At 41.0% G+C, this 26,648-nt stretch overlaps 1 protein-coding gene across 2 annotated transcripts in view; it reads left to right on the top strand.

The window, feature by feature from the left end:
* Positions 1–17,984: 17,984 nt before the first annotated feature.
* znf438 (zinc finger protein 438) overlaps positions 17,985–26,648 on the top strand; it is a 47,879-nt gene continuing 39,215 nt past the window's right edge. The window contains exon 1 of one of the 2 annotated variants that reach the window (XM_008438427.3): positions 17,985–18,239. The gene's annotated coding sequence lies outside the window, so the exon portion shown is untranslated. The remainder of the gene's footprint in view (positions 18,240–26,648) is intronic. The other variant, XM_008438428.3, reaches the window with a different exon arrangement.

Below are 26,648 nucleotides of genomic sequence, written 5' to 3'. Positions count from 1 at the left end.
GAACCCAGGTTCAGTCTGCGTCCAATCGCACTCATACCTTCACCCGCACGTTATCACAGCGCTCTCTGTGTCTATGGAGGAGAAGAAAAAAACACACACCCAGGATCACATGTTCTGAGGTGAATTCCTGTGGATGCTCTTGCTGATGAGGGCAGTTAGTTCACAAACTCACTGCAGAGGAAAAAGATGCTTGAGGTCCCATGACTTGTAACGAAAGGAAAGAGGAGTCACAGTTGCTGCCTAGCTTTAGCTCTTCTAGAAGATGATGATGATGATGACATTAGCAAAGATGAACAACAACCACAGCGCATAGCCTTACACCCAGTCTGACATTCACACTATAAGAACCTAAAGGCTTCTACACCATGACTCATGTTTTTCATGAGCAGAAAATTTGACAAATAGCCAAGCTTACTTTTCTTTTTAACAGGAAAAAGTGTAGCAGCCTTTACTTCATCCAGTTGACCAGCTGGATGAAGTAAAGGCTAGCAAATGCAAAGTAAGTACACAGCAACAAGTAGAGGAGGGACAGAGCAGTGCAACTCTATGCTACAGAAAACAGGAAAGCCACCAGTCACTTTCTCTGACAGCTTAGTAAAAGCCCATAAAAGCCTGTCCTGTTACATCTGATTTGCTAACTAACAAATATTTAGGAAAAGCAACATCAGACTGACAGTCAAACATGGTGTGGTAGTGTGATGATCTGGGGCTACTTTGATGTTGGAGGAACTTAATGTCCCTTTTTCTGTAACAGATGGATCTATGAATTCTGATTTCTGGCAGAAAATCTCGAAGGATCCTGTGAAAATGGTTATATAATTGAAAATTTCTGTGCAGCTTTGCAAATTTGCTGTTGGAGTATTTACTTACTTTTCAGTTTTTTTCTCTGTTTATGTTGATCTGTTTATGTTAACGCCTGCCATTTTCTATTACATTGTATTTGCTGCCATAACAAGTCTTTAGTAGCATACTGAAGTGTCCTAGTCATAGTCCAGATACTCAAAAATCCTCTCATCTAATAAATTGAAACTACTTTTCAAAGTAAAGTGTCCCAAAGCACCTCAACTGTGATTTAAGATACTGATTAACAGTTCCCCAACACTTAGTGAAATTTGTTTTTGCCAAGTATTGCCACAGTCAGTTATTAGATTTATGGTGCAATTGCTTGATTTGGTTAGACTCAGAAAATCAATTAAAACCTGATTTTTTTTTTAATTTCTGTGGTGATCTGAAACAATACACTTCCACAGCAGTGTAGGTTGTATTTCTCTGATAATTAGGCAGTCTCAAAAAAAGATTACTGGAATCTAATCTAAAAGTTTAGAACTTTTTAGTTCTAATCTAAAAAGATTAGAACTGAATGAAAGTGGAAGGGCTTTCAGGAAGAAGTGAACAGTAGTTATCTTGTGCGCTGAAATATTTGGACTACCTTTGTCAGACTCCGTGATTTAAGAACTCACACATTCCCTTATGACATAACATCAGCTTGATATAAATTTAGCATTCAGAGAGACAATACAACAAAAGCCCTCATTGCTGGACAATCAGCTTATCATTCAGCTACATGTGACAGCGTGTATACAGAGGATGGCAGATCTCCTGGGTGAATAATTCAGTAGCAGCAGAGCGAGCGCTCCAGCTCTCAGGGCAGCCTGCCCAGACACAGACTAATAACTTTAGCATAAACAACACATCCAAGCTTGCTCCAGGTGGCCTCTCCCACCAGAGCAGCCTGCCTGTGAGACACGGAGAGCTGTGTGGGGAGGGTTGCCCAGCTCTCTTGCTCGGCAACTTTGCAGATGAGAGGGAAAAAAAAGGAGAAAAGAAGGCCCCAGAAACTGCGTGCATCAGCAAAGATCAATGATGAGACGCCCAGCTAACCGTGCGGTCGAAGCGTCGCTTCGCCCAGTGCATGGAGACCTGGAAAAAATGGGATGCATGTCATCCAGTGGAAACGAGCGTCTTTCCCATTTTCCTTGGATCAAAGCACTATTAACATGAAGTCATTTTCGTTGCCTCTGTGGAAAACAAAGAATGACGATTCCAGTGATTCGCGAAAGGATCCAAAACCCTTCAGCCTTTCTCGTTAGTCGCTTTACAAACCCTCACTTCAATGTCTCTGTTGGGATTTTAGGTGGTAGACCAACAGGAAATAATGCACAACTGAGGAAGACAATAACATATCGGTTAAAATTATTATTATTTTTTTTTTAATAATTGGAAATTCTCTGAGTTGATACTTTGTAGAAACAGTTTTCATAGTACAGTATCTAAAGCCATGAGTAATTTGGGGGTTTCCTTCACCAGCTTTGCAAGGCTAAATCCTCAATTTCTTCTTTGCCAGATAGATCAAATTTAGTCAGACCGAATGGAGAACAATTCAACTCTTTCCACTGATTCTCCATTGGATTTAGCCCCGGACTTTGACTTGGCCTTTGTATGCAATTAATCTTTTTTTTTCCCCCACATACAAATGATCCTTCTGCAACCTTTACATGTTTCTGGTAGAGGCATAAATCTGACGCACAAGCGACATCAGAATACAGCAGCGATGAATAACAAACATGCTTCTCTTGGCTCACTGAGGGTGAATTTTTGCTTCATAAAGTGATCTGATTGGACGCTGGAAAAGACTATTGCTGTGTTCAAGTTTTGGAAAGGGAGTTGGACAGACAGGCAGAAAGAGACGGAAAGAAAGAGAGACAGACAGGAGGAATGAAAGACGACTGAAAGAAACAAACAGAAATTTAAGTTTGAGAATGAATGATGCTAAAGAAGCTGGAACTAAACTGAAGCCGCAGACCAACTCTAGTAAAACAGTTTTTTTTGTGTGCATATTTTAACTAGAGTAAAACACCTGGAGCACTATGGAGCTAGCTATGGTTCCCATAGCTGCCCTGTGACCCCTTTCTTATCTGGATAAATGGGAGTGCACAGAGGGCAATTACAAGACATGGATCTGATTTTGTAAAACCAGTCACCTCACACTAAAGCAAATACCTCGGCTAATGAAGATGGAGGCCATTTTTATCAGGAGTCCAGCTGCAGAGGCGCTGTTCACCTGAGTAATGACATCTGTAATAAAAGCCAGATATTGTTTTAACTAAAGTGGGCCATGAAATGAAATGAAGGGCTGACTCTTGCTCCTCCGACAGGGAGTTAAAGCAGAGAGGAGCGGAATGGAGGGGGCCAAAAAGTGAGGGCTGAGCAGCCATCCTCCACTACATTAAGGGATCATGCTGCTCCCTGAAAATGAGTATTGATCCTCTTAGGTCCGGGATCGTTTAAGAGATTAATGTGAGTGGTGGCTGAGCTCCACGGCGCTCCACACGGGATCGACGGGGATCAGAGAGCGGGGCTGCTGTGGCTGGGCAGCCATAACTCCACGCCATCTGGGCAGTAAGCTGAGAGAACCAGCTGGATGTCCTGCAGGGGGTGTGGCCACAGGGTCGGCTCAGGTGGGGGGCAGGAAATCTGATTGGTCACCCACACCAGAGCTGTCAATCACTGTCCGTAGCGCATGTAGATCAGCATTTCAAATTGAAACCTTCAGACTGAAAAAACTATTAATAAATAATGATGCAAAGTAGCTTTCCCCCTTTTGTAGCTTCAAATTTCGGAACGCAGTTCATTGCAATGTAAAGGCCATAACATACTCAGATGTACTTCAGGCCACAGAAATCAGCAAGGACTCAAAGCAGGACATCTGCGCAAAGGTAAATTTTTACAAGTAAGTACCTCGAGTCCCACAATAAACTGCTTGGAGAGAAACAGTGTCGCATACTAAACGGTTTGTAAGTGACACCTTCTCTAGTCACAAGAACACCTTCTTCAGTAGTGTAGAATCAGCCACACCACTCTGTCGCACTAACAGGTGTGCGGCAGAGAAGATACAGGACTAGGCTCCTCGTTAGGTCATCAGCCTTGCGAGCTAGCAACCACGGGGATTGTGGAAAATGAAGGAATTTGTCACAAGAAAAGTGTCTACTATGAAATCCTACATGTCCGTGGACAAAGTGCACAAAGTATGTTCGAGTTTGAGTGGGCTTCAAGTAGGTATGTGGCTTTTATAAAAAATAGGGTTTTTACATATTTGTTAATATGTTAACACGGACGAGTTGGAGGAGCGGAGGGAACAAGAGCGAAAGAGAGGAACAGAAAGTGCAAGAGACGGTTCAGAGGACGGAGCAGCAGGCGGTGGCAGTGATCGAGAGAGACTGAACTGCTTAATCTCTCCCAAGAGACGGCAGCTAAATGTGAGGTCCTCCTCCCCTCCTCACACCACCAGACCAACCAACCCCCAATGAGGCAGGATCCCAGCCAGGCCTCTCCTCCGGATAAAAGATACAGACCAAAGCTCTCTTGTTGGGGGGCTTTTGGTGCAACGGATACCATAGCCATGAGAAAAGATCAATTTTAGGGTGAAGGAACGATGTTGGACCCTTCGCCCTCCAATCCCAACCCTACAACAATCTGCAAATAAACACCTCCTGATGCAAGCCTGAGAGTTTTCTCTCTGCGGGCTCCTGAGGTCAGGCCGGCCCCACGGGGGGAAGGCGGCTAAAATAAATATCAGCTCAAGCATTCAGCTGCAGCTGAATGCAAGTTGTCAAGACTCTGAGTCCCAACAATGCCAATGTTTTGGGGACTGGACGTCAGTCTAAAGACACGGTATTCTTTGCTCACTTCCGGCGTCCCCCCCCCGCCTCCTCAAGACAGGAAGTAGCCAACATGTCCGTCTGAGTTTAGCCACTCCTAAAACAACTTATTTTCAGAAAAAAAGTTGGGAACAAAAACACGACTCAGACGTTCTCCGCTGCGTTTAGACGTCTCCTCAAATAACGGAGCCCTCAAATATTCACAAAGGACATTTATCCTGCATGGAAACACTTACACTGGATAGGAAGGAAAAAGATAAATGTTTTATGAAATGTTTTACTTCTGAGAATCTGAAAAGACTAACATATATTTCTATCTCCCCTTGACTAATAGCAGCTAAAAAATGTACATGGATGAGGCCTAAATCTGTAGAATTCTAGAATTGCGCCGCTGACATTCATTGAGATTTTATACTTTTTTCAAACTCTCATTCCTGTCTTTCTTGGAGGGAAATTGCATTTTTTTGGACTACTGTTCCTCCTGGTTTTTGATGAATTGTAGCTGGACTGGTTTTTGCCAATAATTTCTATACTTCTTCTCTTTTCTTACAATGTGTGACCATAGAGACAGGGCATAGAGACAGGGTGGCTTACAGTGGGGAGCAGCTGATTGACACCGTAAAGGCTAAAATAAAATCACAGCTGAAGCCAGAAATCCTTCACTATCGTCCTCATGAGATTGTCTTAGAAAAACAGTGTTTTCAGTCAGAGGCCTCTTTAAAATTGCTGTAACACAGACTGCTACAGTGGTCTGTGTTACAGCGTCCTCTTCATGAGATTGTCTTAGAAAAACAGTGTCTTCAGTCAGAGGCCTCTTTAAAATCGTTGTAACACAGACTGCTACATCCATCACCATCTACAATAATTTATTGAAGAATTTTAAATTAATATGACTTACAAGAACATTTAATTTCCACTTGGGATCATTAAAGTATTTTTGTATTGCACTGAATTTTAGGAATGACAGCCTCTTTAGGCTTTTCTTCTACCATTAGTTGTTGAATACAAGCAGATGTTATCTGCAGCGCCTCTAAGGTTTAGAACAGGAAGTGCAGTTTTAGGTGTTTCTCACATGCCTGAATCAAAAGAATGGCTCATTATCAGGCCTCAGCAGGGCTGAATGACTGGATGCTGACAAGGGAATTCAAGCCATTTGAGAAGCTGCAGGATGGCAGCTCTCCTGGACTGGAGTCACCCACCACTGGTTAAACTGTCTGCCTTCGCTCTGGTTAAACTGTCTGCCTTCGCTCTGTCCCTCTTCTTTCTCTACTTCCTTTTTCTCTTTAACTTCTGTTGCTACTGAAGTTGAAGCTATATGTGTGATTTATGCACATTTGGCAGCGTATGGAGCTATTCCTCTGTATTCTGTATTTAGTGAAGTGAGAGTAGTTACTAATTCTGTAAGTGGTAGCATTAGCTAAACAATGAGGGAGAAAGTCACTGTGGGACAAAAGCTGGTCCTAATTTTTTAAGCATGTTTACTAAGTCAGACTTTGTGTTCTAATTTTGAAGTATAAAACCAACTTTAATCTCTTATAGTTTGTAGCACCAGTAAATAACGAACAAACTAAATGTCCTTTGTTAAAGCTAAAACAAATGTTTTTCATATCTTACATAGGGAGTTTCCATGTATAAAAAACTATTTAAAAAGTATTTCTAATTTAGTTTGAACAACTAGCTTTATTTCAGAGTTCAAAAAATGTTTTCTTAATGAAACTGATTGCCGTCTTACATATTTATGAGGATTGTCTGCAGAGATCGTGTCTGAGCAAAAAGGAAATTCCTAAACGCTTTTCAAACATTAATTTCAAATAGCAATCTGAATGGTGTGGCATGCATTTGTTTTGGCCTACATGTTTGACCTGTAGAAAAACTCTGGTTTGCAGAAAACTCGATGGAATGGTTTAGATCAAAGCATGATCTCATGTCAGAACGGTCCAGTTGAAGCGTGTCGCATAAAACCCAATAAAACGCAGACTTCAGGCTTGTGGTAAAATGCCAAAATGAACAAAGATTTTTTTTGTTTTTTTTAAGGGGATGTATTTCTGTTCTTTATTGCAAAAATGAAAGCCTGGGGACACAAATCCCTTGGAACATTGGGTTACCTGAAACGGGTTCGAAACATTCCAAACAGTGAGAACAGGCTGGAGTAATAAAAATGTCCCTCTTTGCTTCCCTTTCCCCTGGTTTTTTATTTTATTTTATTTTTATTTTGTGGTGAGCCACCAATCAGGATCCGGTAGCCCCCTTGGGGTTAAGGTGGGTGTCAGCACTGAAGACTGTAATGGAGACAAAGCCTCACACTCCCATGAATACTCAGGGGTGGGTGGCTTTTTGACCTGTAGGCTGCCGTAACACTGCCTGTCCAAATAGCGCGCCAACATATATACTTGTTTTGGCTATGGATACACGTGTGTGTTGGATGTGTCCACACACACACACACACACACACACACACACACACACACACACACACACACACACACACACACACACACACACACACACACACACACACACACACACTAGACCGGGCTCTGCAGACGGACCCGCTCTAGTCCAGAGGCAGACAGCAGCTCTCTGGAAAGCCCAGTTTAGATTTATGCTGTATTTATTGGAGCCTCTGTTGCGTTTTACTGCTCGTTTGTCCTTGTGGCTGGAACAGAGTCCGTACTCCTGCGAACACGTCAAAGTTAGTCTCCAAGGGTGTTATTCCTGGACCTGTCTTCAAGCTGTCTGCAGCGAATTAATGAGGGTCAGGCGTGGAGTACGGTGGCAATCAGATGATCTGGTTAGCCAGGCTGACGTGGCGAACGCGTGTTCTCTAGAAAAGATCCAGCGGTTCTCACATCTATCAGGTTCAGACATAAGACGGCGAATCAGGGGCACCGGAGATAGGAAACAAAAAACAGAGGAGTACATTTCCGCTGAAAAACTCTGAAATTTTGAGGATAAAGCTCAGATGTTTTCTAGAAAAAGCAAGGACATTTCTCAACTTCAAAGTAGAAATTTTTGCAAGAAAAAAAACTCTGAAATTTTGAGACTGATCTCAAAATTTTTCTAGAAAAAACTTGGAAATGTCTGCGTTAAATTTTTCAAATTCAGAAAAATTCAGACAGTCGAAGATTTTCCAGTTTTCAAACTCTGAAATTTTCAAGTTTTTTTTCTAGCAAATTTTCCACTTTTCAAACTCGAACATTTCTGGAATGTTTCAAAGATCAAATCTAAAAATTTCTGAGTTGTTTGGCTGAAATTTGTACAGACATGACAAAGCTGCACATACTTTTTTTAATTTAGTCTTATTGTATTTTTTACTGTATTCAGCCTGCGATGTTATAGTTAAAGGTCAATAATTTTTTAATGAACTTTTTCCATGCTTTTAGCCTCTGGATAGGGTTATGTTGTGACGCCTTCCTGAAGGCGGAGTTTTAGAAAGACCAGGAGTTTTTAAAGAAACAGAGGACCAATTTCAAGATGTTAAATTACGATGTCAAATTTCTTTTAAGTCATTTTTTATATACACAGCATTTTTATAACAACTGAAGGCAACATAGTTGTTATTGTGCTATAAAATGGTACTATGGAAAATACATAATACCCCCTCTTTAAGGTAATACTTTGACAAATTGTTTTTAAAATTCTGTTATGCAAAAACCTTTTTATAATATGTTAACTTTGTTTTGACTTAAAAACATAATGATAAGACTGACATGACACTGTCATAAACATGACATAACACCTATGTTATGTCATGTTGCATGATTTTGTAAATTATGATAATTTTAATTTTAATGGACTTTCAATGCAACTTTTAAAGCAAATTTGAATTAAAAGTGTCATTATTTACTGAATGACACTTCATGACAACTGTCATAAACATTCATAAAGACTTCTTTATGTTCATGACAGGTGTTATGTCATGTTTATGACAGTGTCATGTCAGTCTTATGCACACCCCTTCAAATAAAGTGTTACCAAAATAACTTTATCTCCATTCCTTTGAAAGCCGACATCTGACCAAAACAATCAGAGAATTCTTCATTGCGTCTCTACCTATAAATGACGTTTGACTTCTCAGTATGAAGCGGATCTGATGATACAGATCTCTTTATCAGGTCACTGTTACAGTGAAACCTGTCGGGGTGTTTGTGGTTCTGAGCGCTGTATGAGCAAATGTTGCGTGGGTGGTTTATGTTTGTGTGTCCTTATGTCTTGATCTGCGAGAGCCCACTGCTGTTTTCACTGGATGAATGTGAATGCCACACACCTACTCCTTTCCCACATGCACTCGCAGAACATCGGAACATTTTTCTGTTCGCGTTGGAAAAAAAAAAAAAAAAGAACTAAGAAGCGCTATAAACGAACATCCAAAATACCAGCAATTACCACGGTGTCCCTTAACTCAACCTCTCCAAATTAAGCCCTGCTTGTCAAACAGATTGTCTCCGCTGCAGCGAGCAGCCTTTGCTGTGAAACGCTTTTTCATTAAGAGAGGATTGCCTCTGGCCTTAGGCTGGTGGCTTCGTGTAATTTCACAGCTCGGCGTCAGAGCGACCGGTTCAGGACCAGTCCAAGGCCACCCACACCTTTACAAGAACCAGCAAGAGGTTCTGAAAAAGGGTAGCTGGTGAGTTTTTGGGAGCCTTGAAATGAAAATCCAGCACAGGAAATGACTGATAATATCATAGCAACCAGAGAGGCTTTAAGAGGTAAATATTTTTAAAGATAGAACTCATTGAGAAACTCTGTAGGATGGGTTTAAAAAGCTTTTGGGACGCTTAGTTATTTTATGGAAATTAGAAGCGCAACATTTATGTAAACGTGGAGGATTTCTGAGTAAAAAAGGGTCAGTTACTGTCTCGGTCTAATTTATGTCAGGGCTTTGACTAGGCCATTTCAAAACCCTGAGATTATTTAAGCAGTTCACAGGTGGTTTTGGATCCCTGTTCCACTGTCTAACCCAAGAACTGAGCTTTTTTTTTTTTTTGAAGCAAGATCCACGAATCCATTAATTACAAGCTCCAAAACGGCTAAAAAATAGACTTACCATCATGCTACCATCACCATGTTTGGCTGTCAGTGTAATGTTTTGTTTTCAGCCTAAATTCTGAGTTAAGTTTATACCAGATGTAATATGTTGCTTTCATTGCAAAAAGTTCCACTGTCTCGTTAATCCACAGAATAATTTTCCAAGAAGTCTTCCAAGTTATCGAGATGTTTTTTTGGCCGTTGTGGTTTTGGCCCTGGAGCTCTACTTCACATGGTCTGGTTTTGGATAACATTTTTTTTATTATTATTATTAAATAATAGAACTGAAAACTCTGGGCTGCCTTTGCCAGATAAAACAACTTGTTAGACCATCAGAAACATTTTGGCGGTACAAAGGAAGTCGGTGCTGCGTTGAACTGACCACTTCTTCCTTCCCGAGGCGTTTCCAGACACACACAGGTTTAAATGTCACCTGAGTGTCTCCTCACGCCAAACGTCTCAAGAGCGTTCAACCTCCAGGGTTGTGAGCTGAGAGCACAGCGGAGGTTCCCATTCAAAACCTGACGTGATAAAGACAGCACCTTGTAAATCAAAACGTCGTTTGACATCTGGAGAAAAGGGAAAGTGAGATGGATTCGTGTTTGATTTTCATGTTTTACGGTTTTGGAAGGAGCACAAGGGCTTGACTTCAGTGTGTTGGAATGGTGACGAGCTACAGTCACAAGATATGGCTTTAAAATTCTGACAGGCAAAACACATGTGTAATATGGAGCATATATAAGGCAGACCGGCTAACAAAACAAATAATCTGGACCTTCTGAAGGATTCTGCTGTGAATGAATATCTCACTTTGTGATATCTCAGATTGTTGATTAGTAGAGGAGATTTTTAGCAAACGGGTGGAGAAGTTGCGAATGACGATGACACTGTTTTAGAATTGCAGTCTACCAGTAGTTTTAGCAACAACAGCAGAGGAAGTGAACAAAGTTGTTCAGTCCGTGTTGGTTACGCGTCCAAATATTGGATAAACATTAACAGCTGCCTCGGTCGGCCTGGCACTTCTCTCTTCGCAGTGGAGGACGGTTGCTAACGATGCCGGCAATTTCTGGTTCTGCTTCTAAGCGCCGGACTGGTGTCACAGACAAATGTTAGTGACTGGGCATGAAGCAAAGCGTAGAACGAGGGGCTGGTTCTTCAAAGGCTAGCGTGAGACACAATGTCACTATCTGCATTTCCATTGACCGTTTGATTGAAATTACGATTAGAAATTTGGCTAAAGGAAACACAGCAATGTCAAAACAAACATTTTTGACAAAAGGGTTTGGCACTAGTTGTAGGTGGTTTTTCGGCTGTCTCAAAATTGGTATGTTTTGCAAAACTCCAATGGAAACACTTTTTTGCATCACACTGGTTTGCAAACAGCAACAACACATTTATATGGAGTCTCTGGCCTCCTGGGACAGCATGTAGCTGGCTCCACCAGAGCTCTCACTGCATCGTACAGTTCATCCAAATTTGACTTTGACACTCGAAAATATTGAATCCGTCGCTCTTTTGTAAAATCGCAGATTACCATGTTCCCAACATGCAGCATACGCAGCCGTCCTCAAGCCGCTTGTAGCTCCACCGCCTGAATAGGACGCTGATGTCTCCTCTGATTGGCTGATGGATGGGTGCCAATGCCATAGCTGAATCATGAATATATCTCATGCAAGTGTTCACATTCATTGCTGCCATAATTTTTTAATGACTTATCCTGTGAGCAGACTTACCCACGTGTGATTTTAATTGCTTATCTTACTTCATGGAAATACTTCAATTGGTAAATTTTGGACGTCAACAGAATATTGACACATTTTTAACATATTTCTAATGGAAATGCAGGTATAAACATCTTTCAGTCTGGAAAAGGTTACAACCTCACTTCCAAGGCTTTCTGACTCCACAGTGAGGACCATTAGTCCATCTAATAGAGGAAACAAGGAGTACTGGGCTATTATTTTTTCAAAAACTTTCCCTCCAATTAGTAAATAAATTTGTCATGTTAAGCTGACTTTTTTATACAGTCTTATAATTTTTTCTAATCTGAACATCAATGTTTCACAGAAAACAAAAAGCAGGACCAAATCTGTATGGGGAAATTACCATTCCACACCAACCTCGTCGTGTTTCTAATCAATTGAGAAACAACCTGAAGACTAATCAGTCCTTGTTGATTTAAAAAAAAAAAATTACAAGTTTTTGTCGCCCGTTGTTTCAACAATGGGCGATAAAAATATAAGAATCAAACAACAGTCTGCCCAATATTCCTCGCATGAGTCAGGAACAAGAGACACTCATGCTTATTCAGCGTGTCCACTGAGGTGTGCAGCTCCTTCATTTAATATTTCCATAAGGTTGCATAGGAACTCGCTGGATATGCCAGGAACTCGCTGTAATAAGGACGTAATGTATTCTGAGCCAATGGCGACGAGGCACGCCGGGAACATGCCTCACCGGAGCGGCGGCTTTTCCAACCCGACAGTGGACACATACATAATTAAGCCAACTAAAGAGAATGAATATTTCATCTCAAAGCATTTTCATCTCCAAAACATCAAAACACCTCAACGTCTCACATAATGAGCAAGGTAGGTTACTTTTATTCACAGAGGGAATACGAAAAGAGGAGCGCTCGCTCCGAGAACTCGGCTTAAAAAATGCATCAGCTGGAAGAGAGGCGAAGCGCTCGCACCATTTATTTTGCATTTTGCCTGAATTTGTTTTGCTGTTGAAGGGACTTCATCAACTTTGCCTTTCGTGGAGGCCCGATTCTTTCCAACAGATGTTTCCATCCAGGCTTTATCTAACCTGTAACTGTTCTATTCCGACGTTTACCTTCATGCACTGAACGCCCGGTGACCTGTAACCAATGGCATGTCGCGCACACGGGCCGTCTCCGGACCTCTGGGTACAGCCGCATGGGGAGAGGATGAACTGCTGCACGGCGTTGCAGGAGCAGAAAGTGGATCAGTGCTGTCTATTTTTGTGAAGCCCTAACCAGAATTTCTTCACCTCTGAATGGCCGAGCGTCCAATGAACAGGTCAGAAGTCACTTTGCAGTGCTTTCATAAGTGGGGAGAGTGGTTGCAGAGCGTACACAGAGCCAGAACAGCAGCAGCACTCTGCAGAGAATCACTCTGACCATCCAACCTGACTCAGACTGTACACCTTCATAGAAGGGAATTAACCTGCCACAGCTAGAAACGCTTTGCTGAGCTCCGGTCGATACTGTCATTATCCGAAAGCAATTCTTAATTCTATTTGGCCCTGAGCTAAAGATCCTCGTATTGATCACAAAGTAGGGATGCCACAACTACTTCTCTCTGTGCTGAAGACCACCTCGTGTTGCTAAAAAAAAAAAGAGAAAAAAAAGAAAAGCTATTCGCACCACGAAGACACTTGTGAACCTCAAACTTTTCCAAAACGGCACCATGTTTTATTGAGCTTTGATAGCAAGTGACACACAGTTGTGAAGTGAAATGAAAATACTACATGGTTTTGAGTCTTTGAGTTGATGGGTTGCAGGAAATTGAAACTGAAACACATCAACCGAGAGCTTTTCTTTAGTCGGAGAAAAAACTGAAAATGATGGAAAGATGGATGGAATTCAGTCCTGAGAGAAGCCTGTTAGGAGGTAGAATGAGTAGAGGACCCAGGAATTTTACTCAATTCTAGGTTCACAGTGGCAAGATTTTAAAATTGTTTGCCAATGTTCAAAATCTGAGAGACCACACACACGACAATACAAAATCTCAGGTATAGCAGACTTAGTGTGGTGTCCAGCCACATGGCAAAGACAACATGCCACCAACAAAACAACAGATTTTACTCACCAACATTCAGATGTAAAATGGACATTCTCGCAAAACCCTTTGAGGCCAAACATGAGTTTTAAAGAAAACAAACATGACTGACTGGAAAGAAACATTGGTGATAATTTGTGGACCACATTTAACAGAAAAAAACAACACAAAGTTGGTTATAAAGTCTACTGATATTTCAGGTCCGTCATGACAGTTGTTTTGCCATTTTATTGCAGAAAGTAACTATGTTAACTTCAGTTGTTATAAAAATGACATATATACCAACTATAATTTAAAAGACATTTCACTTGGTAATTTATTGCCTTGGGTCTGTCTCTTTAAAAATCTGCTCTTTCTGAAACTCCACCTACAGGAAGCCATCACAACATGACTCCTCTATTAACCTTTTAACAACGTTCTTACCAGCATTGCACTGAAAAGTAGATCCTATAATGACCTCAGCAGATGTTCAACCAGGTGTTTGCTAATTGCTGCTGGCTAGTCTGAAGGAGCTGAGTGGGGAGGTCATGGGGAAGAGCTGCTCTGTGAGGCAGAAGCTTAGAGACTCCAGCTTCAAGGAGGAGCTGAGTCTTGATTATTATTCAAACATGCATGTAAGAATCAAAGTAAAACTCCAGGTATAGTTTTGATGATAGACTAACATAAAATGATGTAAAGCTCAAAAAAGTCGATTTTACAAATTATTGCCCCTTTAGCAACAGGCCATGATGAACCATACCAGCTGTCTTTAAGATTCTCAGAAGAGGGAAATTGGTACTAAAATTGCCCAAAAATTTTTTTACTGTGTGATTTACGCATTACAATAGAGATGCTTGATTACTCAATTAAAAGGATATATGTTGCAGTAAAACTACTCTTAAAAATACATTGCTTCCAAAAAGTTGCTTACTAAGTAAATTTAACAGAGTAAATCCAACTGGCTGCTGCCCACCTCTGATGACACACTGTGAAAAAGCGCAGGAACGCTATCTTATGTTTCAGAGCGATACCTGAGGAGGTGATCAAAGGTTACTGGCATGATGAGACGCAGTCATAATGAGTGATACTTCAGTGTTTTGTCGAGGGCTGCAGAAAAAGGCAGCTCTCTTTCATTTCCTGTTTCGTGAGATGACAAATATTGATATTGGTCTCTGAGCGCTATCAGCATGAAACAGGGGCTGTCAGAAAAAACACCTGTACCGAAGCATGACTCTGTTCCCCACCTTTCAGTTTCTAGGTGTGGGGGGTGACGGGCACACAGAAATCATAAGCGGCATGTTGGTTAATGCATCTCTTTCTGTTTCTTAGTCACACACGCACACACGCACACACACACATACACAAAAAGGGAGCATCATCACCTGCCACAGACTATACACTGTGGCCTGTGACAGTGGTTAACAAAACAGGACATGTGTAGCCCCAGGTGACTCAAACTGCAAAACTAACAACGCCATGCTTCAATGCACCAAGAATTCGGTGTGAAACACCAGCAGAAAGGTTTTGTGTTTGTGTGTCAATGCTCATGTGTGTCTGTAGGTGTGCGTGTTGATGGTTATGCATTTGTGTCACAAAAGATTCATCCTACATTTGCGATGTCGCAATTAGTATGGACTTCATTTGGGATTCTCAAAGCAGCCTGCAGGGATAAACAAATAGGTTAGGCTGAAATAGTAATATTATTGCTGCAGTAGAATGTAACTCTACTGAGCTATCCCTCCATCAGTGTAAACTGTTGACCGTATGTAGCTGTTAAAGCAAAAAAAATAACTTTTTCCTTTAGATTTATGCTACAAATGCTTCTGCTTACAGAGAATGTCACACAAAGCATCCAGGAAGTAACAGCAGTGTTAACATTTTTTCACATTTTGTTGTCTTAGAACTTTTTTCCATAAGGACTTGCAATCATATTCTCTCCTCATATTCGAACACAGAATACCTCATTATGACACAAATGCACAAAAATGAGCTATATATATATATATATATATATATATATATATATATATATATATATATATATATATATATATCTTTGTAGTCAAATAAACCAAAAGGTTCGTCAAGATTAGACATAAGCAACACAGTGTGACTTCACCGAGAGGCGAAAAAACAGTCAGTTTGACGACTTGCTGCTAGACAGATGAGGGAAGAGTCTTCAGACACCTGAAGAAACCAGAGTGAGGAGTTGTGATCCGCCGGCTCTGAACAGATATATATATATATATATATATATAGCTCATTCTCCACAGGCGTGGCTTTAACCAGTCAGACCCTGCCAGATTTGTCTTCATTGCTGATCCTGCGTGGTCCCTCCCTGTGTTTTGGAACCACCTCAGGAGTGGTACAAGCCAGATCAAGCCAGGTATTGTGTTCAGGTGATTTGATTGGCAGCAGACTGGAATTGTTGATTGACCTTTGGGCTTGTGCCACTGGATGAACGAAGGCGGTGCTTGAAAACTCCTTGAATAACAACATCTCTACCAACTGCTGCCTATCTCCATTGGTCATTGGTGGTGAGGCGGGGTACATCCTGGACAGGTTGCCGATCCATTGGAGGACATCCATGGTCAAACCTTGAGGATCAAACTTCTTTTTCAATTGTGGCAGAAGAGCAAATACAGCACAAACTGGACGAGGCAACCTACAATAAACAAATATACGGAGAGATTTCAGAGAAATGGCACAAGCACAAAATGACATCATTGGAGCGTTGACAACAGCTCCTGAGTTCTCATACAGACTGGTGGGAATGTGCTTGCCAACATTCTCACCTACGCTTCTGTCCATAATTATGACCACATAGTGAGGAACACACTGCCAACGGAGACACACCCAACTTAACGAGAACCGAACCAGACGTTAACCAGCTATAACGAAACTTAACAAAGAAGAAGGCGTTTAAGCATCTACAGCTTTTCCTTACACTCAGATGCATCATGTTTCCAGTGAAGATCTTCCAGATCTTCAGTTCAGTCAGTACATGATTTAATGCAAGACACATTTCCCACTGAGGTCTCACAGCTGACAGGTACACATCAGAGCAAAACCCTAGCTCAGACTTCTAAGGTATTACCTGCAGGCTTTAGCGACTGATTTGAGTTGTTGATTATTTGAAAACTAGATGTTTGGATCTACTGGGTGCCTGCATAGGTCTTTCCACCTGACCAAAGTTAGTTATCAGGAAAAAAAAGACCTTAACCACAGAGGTGATCAACAAAGAGTACTTCCACTGCCTGTTGGACTCTCACTGGACAGGAAGAATTAAACCCAAATGCCTAATGTGGTGTCGTACTAGTGTGACGAGAGACACGACACTCGTCTTGTGCTGGTCAATGGTACAGTATCACTGTACCATTGTTTTATGAAGCTTCAACAAAAGGGGGCCTAGGACTGGCGGGGTACTTTTACAGTGGAATCAGACAAAATAGCACACCAAACAGCACCGACTTGTGCCATACTGTTCGGTGGAAATTCATTTTCTTGATTTAAAAAAAAACAAAAAGCAAACCGCTACATTCATGTCACAATCAGCTTTTGGCTGAGACTGTTCCAGGTGGATCTTGGTGGAATGCCCCTTTAACTTAACCTTTTATTATTAGTAGTTCAGGGGAGGCGTCGGAGGATGCTGCCATGGGCGGTTGCCCATGTCGACCATATCAGAAATTGCCACAAACTGCAGGTGTTTTGATGGTTCACCATTCCCATCATTATCACATATTCTCTGTAAATATTAATGTGCAGCAGTGAAAATTGCATTGCTGTGAAGGCATCAGATTCATTTCGACATACCCACAACTACAAGGGGTAACATTTTGGTTAATTGTGTATTACCTACACAATAAAGTACACATTACTTGATTGCATGTCTTATAATAACACGAAATGTACACAAGTTTTTATATTTTTTTTCTGTAAGTGGGGAGGTATTTTACTAAGTATCAAATATAACCAATTATTCTGTAATCAACTAGTAATTTATAATTTATTTATTGTTTATTATTATTTTTGCTTCAGTGAGGCGAAGGGGTATGCTGGTTCAGCATACTACATATAAAAAAACATACCCTTTCATAAACTACACTTTCTATTAAACATCTATTAAAACAGAACACCCCTTCACAAAAGTTAGTATGCTGTTTCTATAAAGTGTCCAAGTAGGACTTCCGGCATACTATAAGTATTGTTTAGGATAGGTATGCCAAACCGACAGAACAACGTCACTGAAACGTCGTTCTAAAGAGTAACGCTTTCCTGTCACTCTGTGTGTTGTGTGTGTGTGTGTGTGTGTGTGTGTGTGTGTGTTGTGTCTCAGCTGGTTCACAGCTCCAGCTGTGTTATGCTCTTAGTTTACTACAGGGCTGCTGATTGGCTGCTTACACTTAACACAGCAGAGTGGGTCTGCGGAATGTCACGGACCGTACCATTTCTGCCAGGCCGGGGGTGCTAGCTTAATACAAGGAATGCAGTGTTTTGCTTTAGCTTTTCGAAACCGATGATATGGCTAAAAATATTATATTAAGAATATAACTGACTTATTATCATCGTTATAATATGCTTAAAGTGCTGTAATAGGGAATACAGAAAAAACTTTTGCCTGAGTGGCACCCTCCAGATCAAGTTGACGGTTTGGCTCAAGATGGCTGGAGAGAAACAGTTATGAGGATCGCAGGGTTTTCTAATTTTTCATGGAAAATGAACCGCTCTGCGCTTTGAAGACGCTCCCTCTCGGTAACTGGGGATCCAGGTGAGATACATTCAAAGTCATTACCGCGTTTTCACTCTTCTAGACGACTTTTAGACCAGTAAAACCAACCCAAACTCTGCTCGGCTGTAGGGTTTTGACGACAGCCTTTAGGAAGCCTTCAGCAAAATTCTCTGTTTGCTTCGTATTTTGAGCACGAAGACCGGCTGAAACCCGCAACAACTCACTTAACGTGGTCGCCGTTGCGCCAAAACGCATATGCAATAACAAATGTGTGGAGAAGTTGTTCCTCGGCTGTGGAATAGGAGGTGTGCAGCTAATGTATAGCAGGCCTGAGGCTAAACTCTGCAGCTGTGCAGCGCTGGTAGACGTCATGCAGCCGGGGTTCCCTGCTGTAATGTTGCTGCGCAGACACAGAGCAGAGCTGAACCTTCAGTTTGATTAGTATCTGTCAATACTGCTGAGACCGCACAGCCAAATAACTCGGGCACAGTCAGATTGTATAGCTTGTTTCATTTCAATGAGAATAAATGCTGTTGCTAGGCGCCATTATCTGGCTTAAAATATTTTAGTTCTTTTAGCTTTACCCTGATGATGGCTACCTTCTTTCGGTGGAAGTTGGTGTTGTGCAGTGGAACCACCTGTGACAGCTAAAACTTCCGGTTTTATTGTTTTTAAATAAGGGTACACCGATAGGCAGTTTTCTGACCAACCAGGGATCTTCAAAAGGCCTGATCTGAATCTGATTTTTGCCCATAACGATTTACCGATTTGCCGATACCGCAGTGGTTAACGTCTGCTTGTTAACTGCTTACGAGGAGACGTGACATGCAAAACGGGACAGTGGCTGACTTTTTCAGACTTTGGTGGACATAGATGAGATTAGTAAATAAGATTGGTTTCTCACATCAATATCAGCCAATTGCCAAAAATTAAAGCTGCATTATGTAACTTTTATAAAAGAAATGTTAAATGTTTTTACATATTTGCTAAAACTGTCATTATGTTGTGAAAATATAGTATGAGAGTGATAATTTGTGAGAAAAAAGCCAGGTCCTCTGCATCTCCCATGTCGTTCTGCTGCCATCTACAGAAATGCATCGCCCCATTCAGAAACAACCAATCAGATTCAGGAGGAGGGTGTTGGCACTGTAAATCACTTTAGTGAAGATGCTTCTCACACCCTCCACCTTACTCTGTCTTTTTGTTAGGCTCATGGCAGAGTTTGTCAAGAATGCTAGGGCTAGCTAGCATAGCTGTCGATGACAGCGGATAGACAATTTTCCTGTAACATTAAACAGTTGTTTCCCTGCTGTTAACACATTTAATATCGCATAGACAAGTTTAATTGACAGCACTAAGACCCTCCTCCTGGTTCTGATTGGTTGCTTTTGAGTTGACATGTTCTTCATGTGCCGATTCCTGTTCTCTCAGACTACCCAGACTTCCTCCCACAGTCAAAAACAGATTTAACCTGATGGATGGATGATTTCATTTAGTTTAGCATTAGGTTTGGTTGTATCCTTTTTCTTGATTTATTTATTTTTTTTCCTCAGCAAAAATCTCAAATTTGTGGGAAAAGGTTAACAATAAAACAGTCTGGCAATAGCATCAATGATGCACAGTTTTTTCCCCATGTGAGGAATGTTGAGCTGAACTCCATAAAGCAGAATTCGGTTGACACAAAGCTCTAGTTTTTATCAACTTGCTAAGGTTCTGGAAAACTCAGCTCATCGATTTAAGGACAGTTTATTGTTACTTTTTTGTTTGTTTGTTTGTTTCCATAGTAACCGACAGTTAACGGCCTTGCTAAAGAACAAGTTCTTAACAATGGGTGCATTTTGTTATTCATGATTGTATGATGTCAGTAGCATTTTTTTTGTTTTTGCAAAACAACTCAAAATAATCATTCAGTAATATTTTTTGAAGACAGCAATTTTATTTTTGGTAGCATATGACATTTTGTCAGTCCCAACATCACTTCAAGTTTTTTTGGAATCCATCCAATCAACACTAAGGTGTGTATAAAGTATCATGATGCAAATGATAGTCATATTCTCACTAACATGAACAAGAAATAAACATGATTTTTTTTTTGTTGTGTTAATATGCAAATAGATTTTTTGATGGGTAGGACAGAGGTTTTTGAAGACTGCATTTGTCTCTAGATTCAGGTTCTACAACCTTCGAAGGATTGGACGTTTTGAAATTTGGCGGTCTAGACTTAAGATTTTATTTCCTGGATTTATCCCAGCACATGTCCTGTCACCTAGCAACTGTGACTGTGCTAAAGACAACCTGGTAAAAATGGAGTTAAAAATCCTGAGTTTTTTTATTGCTTATTTAACACTTTTTACAAAAAAATATAGTAAAACCATGTCTGCGTAAATCACATCTCTGATGTAATCAGTCTTCAGATGCGGCCCTTCAGGGATTCAACCCTTGAACTTGGTGCATTTCTGGCAATTAAATAAAAATTCTTCTTTGCAATTTTGAAATCCTATAGTCATTGTCGTCACCACCTACTGGTCAGGCATTGGCATTGTAAGGTGTTTGGATTAGGGGTGCACTAATTTATCGCCCAGCCGATTTATCGGTGCTGATTTCCCTAATTTTCAGAAATCTTTGATTGGCTGATTTTTTTTTTTCATGTGAAACCGATTTTATCAACTTCAGCAAAAGTATTTAAATCAACTACTTTCTTCTTCTGTTCTACTGTGAGAGAGGTTTGACTACCAGACCAGCCCACCAGATCATTCCTATGTGTTTGTAGTTAACAATAGCCACCCCACCTTTGGCAACTTGTCGACTTTCTTGCTATATTTAGCAACATTTCAGACAAACAAATTGATATCGGCCAATATCGGAATCGGCAAGTTAGGATTTTTAATATATCGGTAATTGGGGATCGGCCAGAAACCTGCAATCGGTGCACCCCTTGTTTGGATGTTTTATGAATGCAGATTTTCACACAAATTGAATAAAAAACATTTGTTTGAAAAACTATAGAGTAGTTGTACTGTGGGATTGTGTCTAACAATATGTCTACCCAGTTTTAACCAGAGTAAATACTGTGTTTTTGGTTTCATCAATCCGAAAATGGACACATGACACACAAATGGATTATAGCAAGTTGGTGAAGAATGAATGTAAAGTCTAAGATAAATATTGCATAATCAGATCAGAGCAGCAGCATCAGTGTAAAAATTACTAAAGAGTAGAGGTGTGCCAATCGAATTGTTACCGATCACAGTCGACCGATTTCTGTGAAAAAGTATATGATCAGGGATCGCCGATCAACATCTTTTATTGCCGATCACTAAAACCGATCACTAGCATCTCACTTCGCAGCCTGCCTTGTGCATCTTCTCTCCTCTTTCCTTGACACTGCGCAAGCGCGCGGCAACACATCCTAAGCAATATGGTGAGGAACTATAACGGGAAAAAACGACGCCAGAGCGACCAGACAGCAGGTCAAGCAGTGCACAACTACCAACACTCCCCAGATAAGTAAGATGGCCAGAAAGCTAAACAAAATAACCCGAAAAATAATTTAAATCAACGAGCTAGCGGTGTAAGGGGCTGTTGAACTGCCGCTACGCACTACTGATAGCAATATTTCACAGATGTAGTGCCGTTTCTGCTCCACCTCATACTGCACCTCTACTTAAAGCTGCAGCATGTAACTTAAACAAAAAAAAGGATTTTACATATGTATTAAAACTTTCGCTATGACCTAACATAAAACAGTTAATTTCTGAAAAATTATCGATCTCCTCTGCCTCCTCCTGGCATTTTGCAGAATTACTCCGCTCGGTCAGAAACAGCCAATCAGAACCAGCATTAATAAGCTAGCCATGCTCTCAGGACGTTTTGATTTAGTAACTCAGGATTGTTTATTTTGGTGCAACTTACATTTGACTTTGAATGAATGTGCCCTTTCGTAGTTGACATTATTTTATGTAGGCAGATTTATTTGACTCATGTAATTTAGAGTAGTGAGAACCTTACTGTTAGATATTATTTTACTGATTTAAAGTTTTCACTTGTCCTTTTGACTGAATAGCTGCTGTATTGTGCCTGCAAATATTTTGCATGTTTTACATCTCAATTCGGTAAATTTCTTGGCAGATCCTTTTTCCAATTTACCAGTTCACATAGTAGCATTTATACCTAAAGTGAAAAATTAACTGCCAATCCTGGTGATTGGATGTGATTGGAATCGGCTGCAAAATACCTGATCGGAGCATCCCTAATAAAGAGTTGATTCTTGATCAATTCTAGTCTTAAAACTTTCCATTATTGAGTGGACAAACAAATTTACCAGCAATAATCTACTCTGCTTCAATAAACCATGAATAAAGTAGTTCTAATATTTTTGTAATAAAATCTTAAAGTTAGTGGGTAGGATAGTCTTTCCAAATGTTGCACCTCATATTCAGGAAGAACAGCTTGTTCTTTGTCCGTGTCTTAGAGTAAGACTGAGCTCTTTAGCATACCAATAACTCTGTAGTGTGCATGAAGGTTTGATACGTATTCTCTGTCCATTTGCCCGTCCGCCTCACCACAAGGCTTGTGTGAAGGGAATTCTGTCTGTCCATCAGGGTCTTCCGGGTTCAGCTACAGACGAGGGCAGCTCAGAGTTTTGTGACTGCCCTGTCTGTGGGCACAGACAGCTTTGATAGAACTTGCATTACACCACAACGCCATCTGACAAAACATCACGTCTTTACCGCTGTAGTTAGTCCAACTAACTCTAACAGCAGGAACAGTTGAAAGTAGTTTCTTTGGACAGACTCATTATGCATGGTTCTGGCCTTTGAGGTGTTCTTGGAAGCAGGTGTTCCTGGAACTTCTGACACGTTCCTCAATGCTTTGGATCATTTCATTGCCTTAAAATCACAGTTAGTTTGGCCTGGGGGGAAAGTTGGCTGCCCCCCCTTAGTGTGGTGTTGATTGTGTGGGAGCTCCAGCCATGTCCCAGAGAGGTGGGCTTCCGCTCAAACTGTCACACCCACTCAACACAAACGCAATTATTTCTACATGTACGCTCGCCCACATGCACTAACACAAATAATCCAAAGCTGAAGGTCACACAAACACAGGTTGCTATTGCATCAATGTCGCCTGGCTACTTTAACACTGGATACAGTCTTGATTTAATAAAGTCAATTATTCAATAGCCATTCCATCTTATGAAGTCCTTTTTGTCAAGACATCTTGTTTTCTATCGAAACATTGCAACTTGATGTCATGCACGCAAGATCCTCCCCTCCAGCTTTCTGCTGGAGGGCAAAAAACTGCTGGCCGACAATCACTACCATTGGTGTAAGCTGGCAAATTGTCAATATAATGCTCTAAATATATATTTTTAAGGTTTTGCTGGCTTTGGTGGTCTTTATTTGAAAATAGTTAAGCATGCAGGAAGACATGCGGCAAGTGTCTCCAGGCCGGGAATCAAACCTGCGACCACCAGCATGAGGACTAAGGCCTCAATACGTGGATTGTGCTTTGCCCCTGCGCCACCACAGCATCCCACGCTCTAAAGCTTAAACGTATGTGTGATACATAAAAGACAAAGGGACGTTGTGCTTTGCTACTAATTGTCAACACTACGACAACTAGATAACAAGGTCCACAGGTATCACATGTAACCAGTCAGAAATATATGTATATATACACACACAGATGAAGAGGACTGTAGGTCAGTTATGCTAGCTAGACTTTGACAAACTGATAGATGTGCTGTGGAATTCAGTAAGTTTCGGTACAGTTAAAATTTTTAACTAAATTGTTCTACCATGGCCAGTAAAAGAATAGTCTTTTTGCCCTCCAGCTTTGTGCCGCAATTTCTATATGTAAATGCTGAGATAGGACATGTTTTTCAAAACAAACAAAAAAAATAAAATGCATAAATGCAAAATCACATATTCTTGGTGCAAAAATTCCCTTGCGTTACTTTTGCTCTTTTTTTGTGACTCTTTGTTGGGCCCACACAGTTTTTCTTCTCCAGATTTGTTATTTGCTGACTAAGAACAGCTCTCAAGCTTATAGATGAGTCAGTGTGAGGAACACCCTCCTTTAACCCCCCTCCTTTGTCCACACATCAAACAGAGCTGGGTTAGCCTTTGACAGCCCCCCAACCCCAATCCACTTTATCACACAGCCCACTGTGGGAAACGTCTCGCTCTTTAAAGGTTCATCGCAAACTGGCGATCACAGTAAAGGAGAATTACGTGGCGAGATAGGATCTGTCTGCGTATTATGAGCGAGGGTCTGACATGCAGGGCCGGCATCCAGTGTAAACACATGTCAGCGTGACTGGAGCGTTTAGCTTGAGCCGCTGAGAGGCTCTGGTGCGGTTTCACATGTGGCTGGATGCGGAGGGGTAGGGAGCCGGCGCAGGAAACTGAGATGCTTGTCTAACATTTCCGCTCAGTCATAACCGAGATCGTCTTACCATAACACACACAGACCCACCGGGTTCTTGGACCCCGGCGCCACTCGTTGCAGAAAAAAAACGAAAAAAACCCTTTTGAAGTCAGACAAGCTTTTTGACAAAATCTTCAACCTAATAGAAATCCACAAACTGGATGTAATAGCGGCCAAACTTTCAGCCGGTCGTTCTGCATGATTTAGCCTTCAGCTTGGACCGTGAAGCTGATAATTTCATTTCCTGATCTATATCTTGGCGTGCTCTCATTGTGGAGTGCCACGTAAAAGTATTGACAGACAGTAGGTCATTCCTGTAAATTTGAGGAATCCATATTAGTCTATAAAACATATGGTTTTATAGATTAAAAATTTGGAAAACATGGTGATCATATGTATCCAGTTCCCTTAACTTGACTCCACGGAATAAAATTCAGAGCTTTCCATTGGCGTGAGAAGTCAACTGAATCAACTTGTGTGTAATTTATTCAGAGAAGCAGCCTAGCTCAGGTGGAGGTGGAGGTGTATAAATGCTAAACCAAAGCCTCATTTCCCTTCCCTCAATTGTGTTCTGTGTATGAAATGAATGCATCACAAATTTCCACATAATGCTATCAATTTTGGTATGAGATGTACCACACAGGCACATCACCAACCAGGCAACTATCATGTGTTTTCCTAAAAACACTTACATGGCGGCTAAATTAAGGGAATTTCTGGATGAAAACCTAAAGCGCTCCAACAAAACGAAAGTCGAAAAGCCAATTTAGCCCTCTTTTTTTTTTTTTTAAAGCTTTAGATGAATTTATGCGAAGTGCTGCCCAAAGAATTCAAGAGGAGCAGAGTGAGGAACAAGGAAAGTGCATCTCCAGCTTCAATAATAAATGTGGAACATATTGTGGATGGAAAAGGGAAGGATGTGGTTCGGTAATAGTCGGCTGAACGTTTCTTTCTCTGCTAAATTGTCGGGTCTTACTGCATTCATTTCTAAGACAAGTTAATGAAAGTTACATGTGAAGCCTAACGACGGACTTTTACAGGACTTTGAGGCTCCGGGCAGCGAAGGTGTGTTATGTTGGGCTGCTGAGCATTAGCGTCGTTCCTGGCCGTTTTCCACCTCTTGCAAAGCATTAGTGTGAGATTTACAATGTCGTTGTGTGGCTGGAACATAGGAGGTATGATGATACTGCAGGTTGGAAGCTATACGATTTGTTTCAAAAGGCAGTAGAAAGAAAACACTGCCTCAGTGCTCTTGAGCAGGAACCTCGAAGCGGCTAACAGATGCTGCCGTGGTTTCGCCTATCAGTTTCGGGGAACTCACAGTCTTCCTTGTAAAGCACCAGCTGAGTGATTAAAGCCTTTAAAAATGGAAGTTGTGTTCTCTTTCAGTCATGAAGAAGTGACCTGCTCTTACTATAGGATGTTGTATTCAGGGGCTTTCTGTGGTTTATTTTTTTGAAGAGGAACTTTCAAATACACGCTCACAGCAGTTAGTGGAACTTGATTCTTTTTTTTTTTTCCTTGGCAGGGTCTTTTTATTATCTTAAAAAGTTTACAATCTCTAAACACATTGTTTAGAGATTGCATTCATTAATAGTTAATGGTGAGCTATGACGATAAATGTAAACTTCATGAGGCGATTTTGCCCTTAGTGTGTGTTTTGGATTTTGAAAAAGCTAAAAGGTAGAACAACATTCCAGTAGAATTATTGTATACATGAAAAGTAAAGTACAGCCTTTGCTCTAGACGTCATAAAGTTTGTGATTGTATAATTCATGTTAAATGCTTTTTCCTTCATATAGACTGTTTGCTAATTTATGTCTGGCAGCCTTAGTTTGTCAATTAGCAGCTGACACCAGGGGAACTCAAAGTCATTTTGGGGCTCTGTGTGTTTCTCTGAGTGGAGCTCGTGAATTCGAAACCCAAACCCCACGCTTTGTCGCTCCCCCGAGGCTCCGCCCACTCCAGCTTCGCACGCTGCGGCACGCGTTCCAAGAGCAGCAGAGAGTTGTTCACTTT

The sequence above is a fragment of the Poecilia reticulata genome, chromosome 20 (assembly GCF_904066995.2).
Source record: "Poecilia reticulata chromosome 20, P_reticulata-male-v2, whole genome shotgun sequence".
NCBI lineage: Eukaryota > Metazoa > Chordata > Actinopteri > Cyprinodontiformes > Poeciliidae > Poecilia > Poecilia reticulata.
Note: the sequence above shows the minus strand (reverse complement) of the source record. Positions and strands in the feature narration are given on the sequence as shown.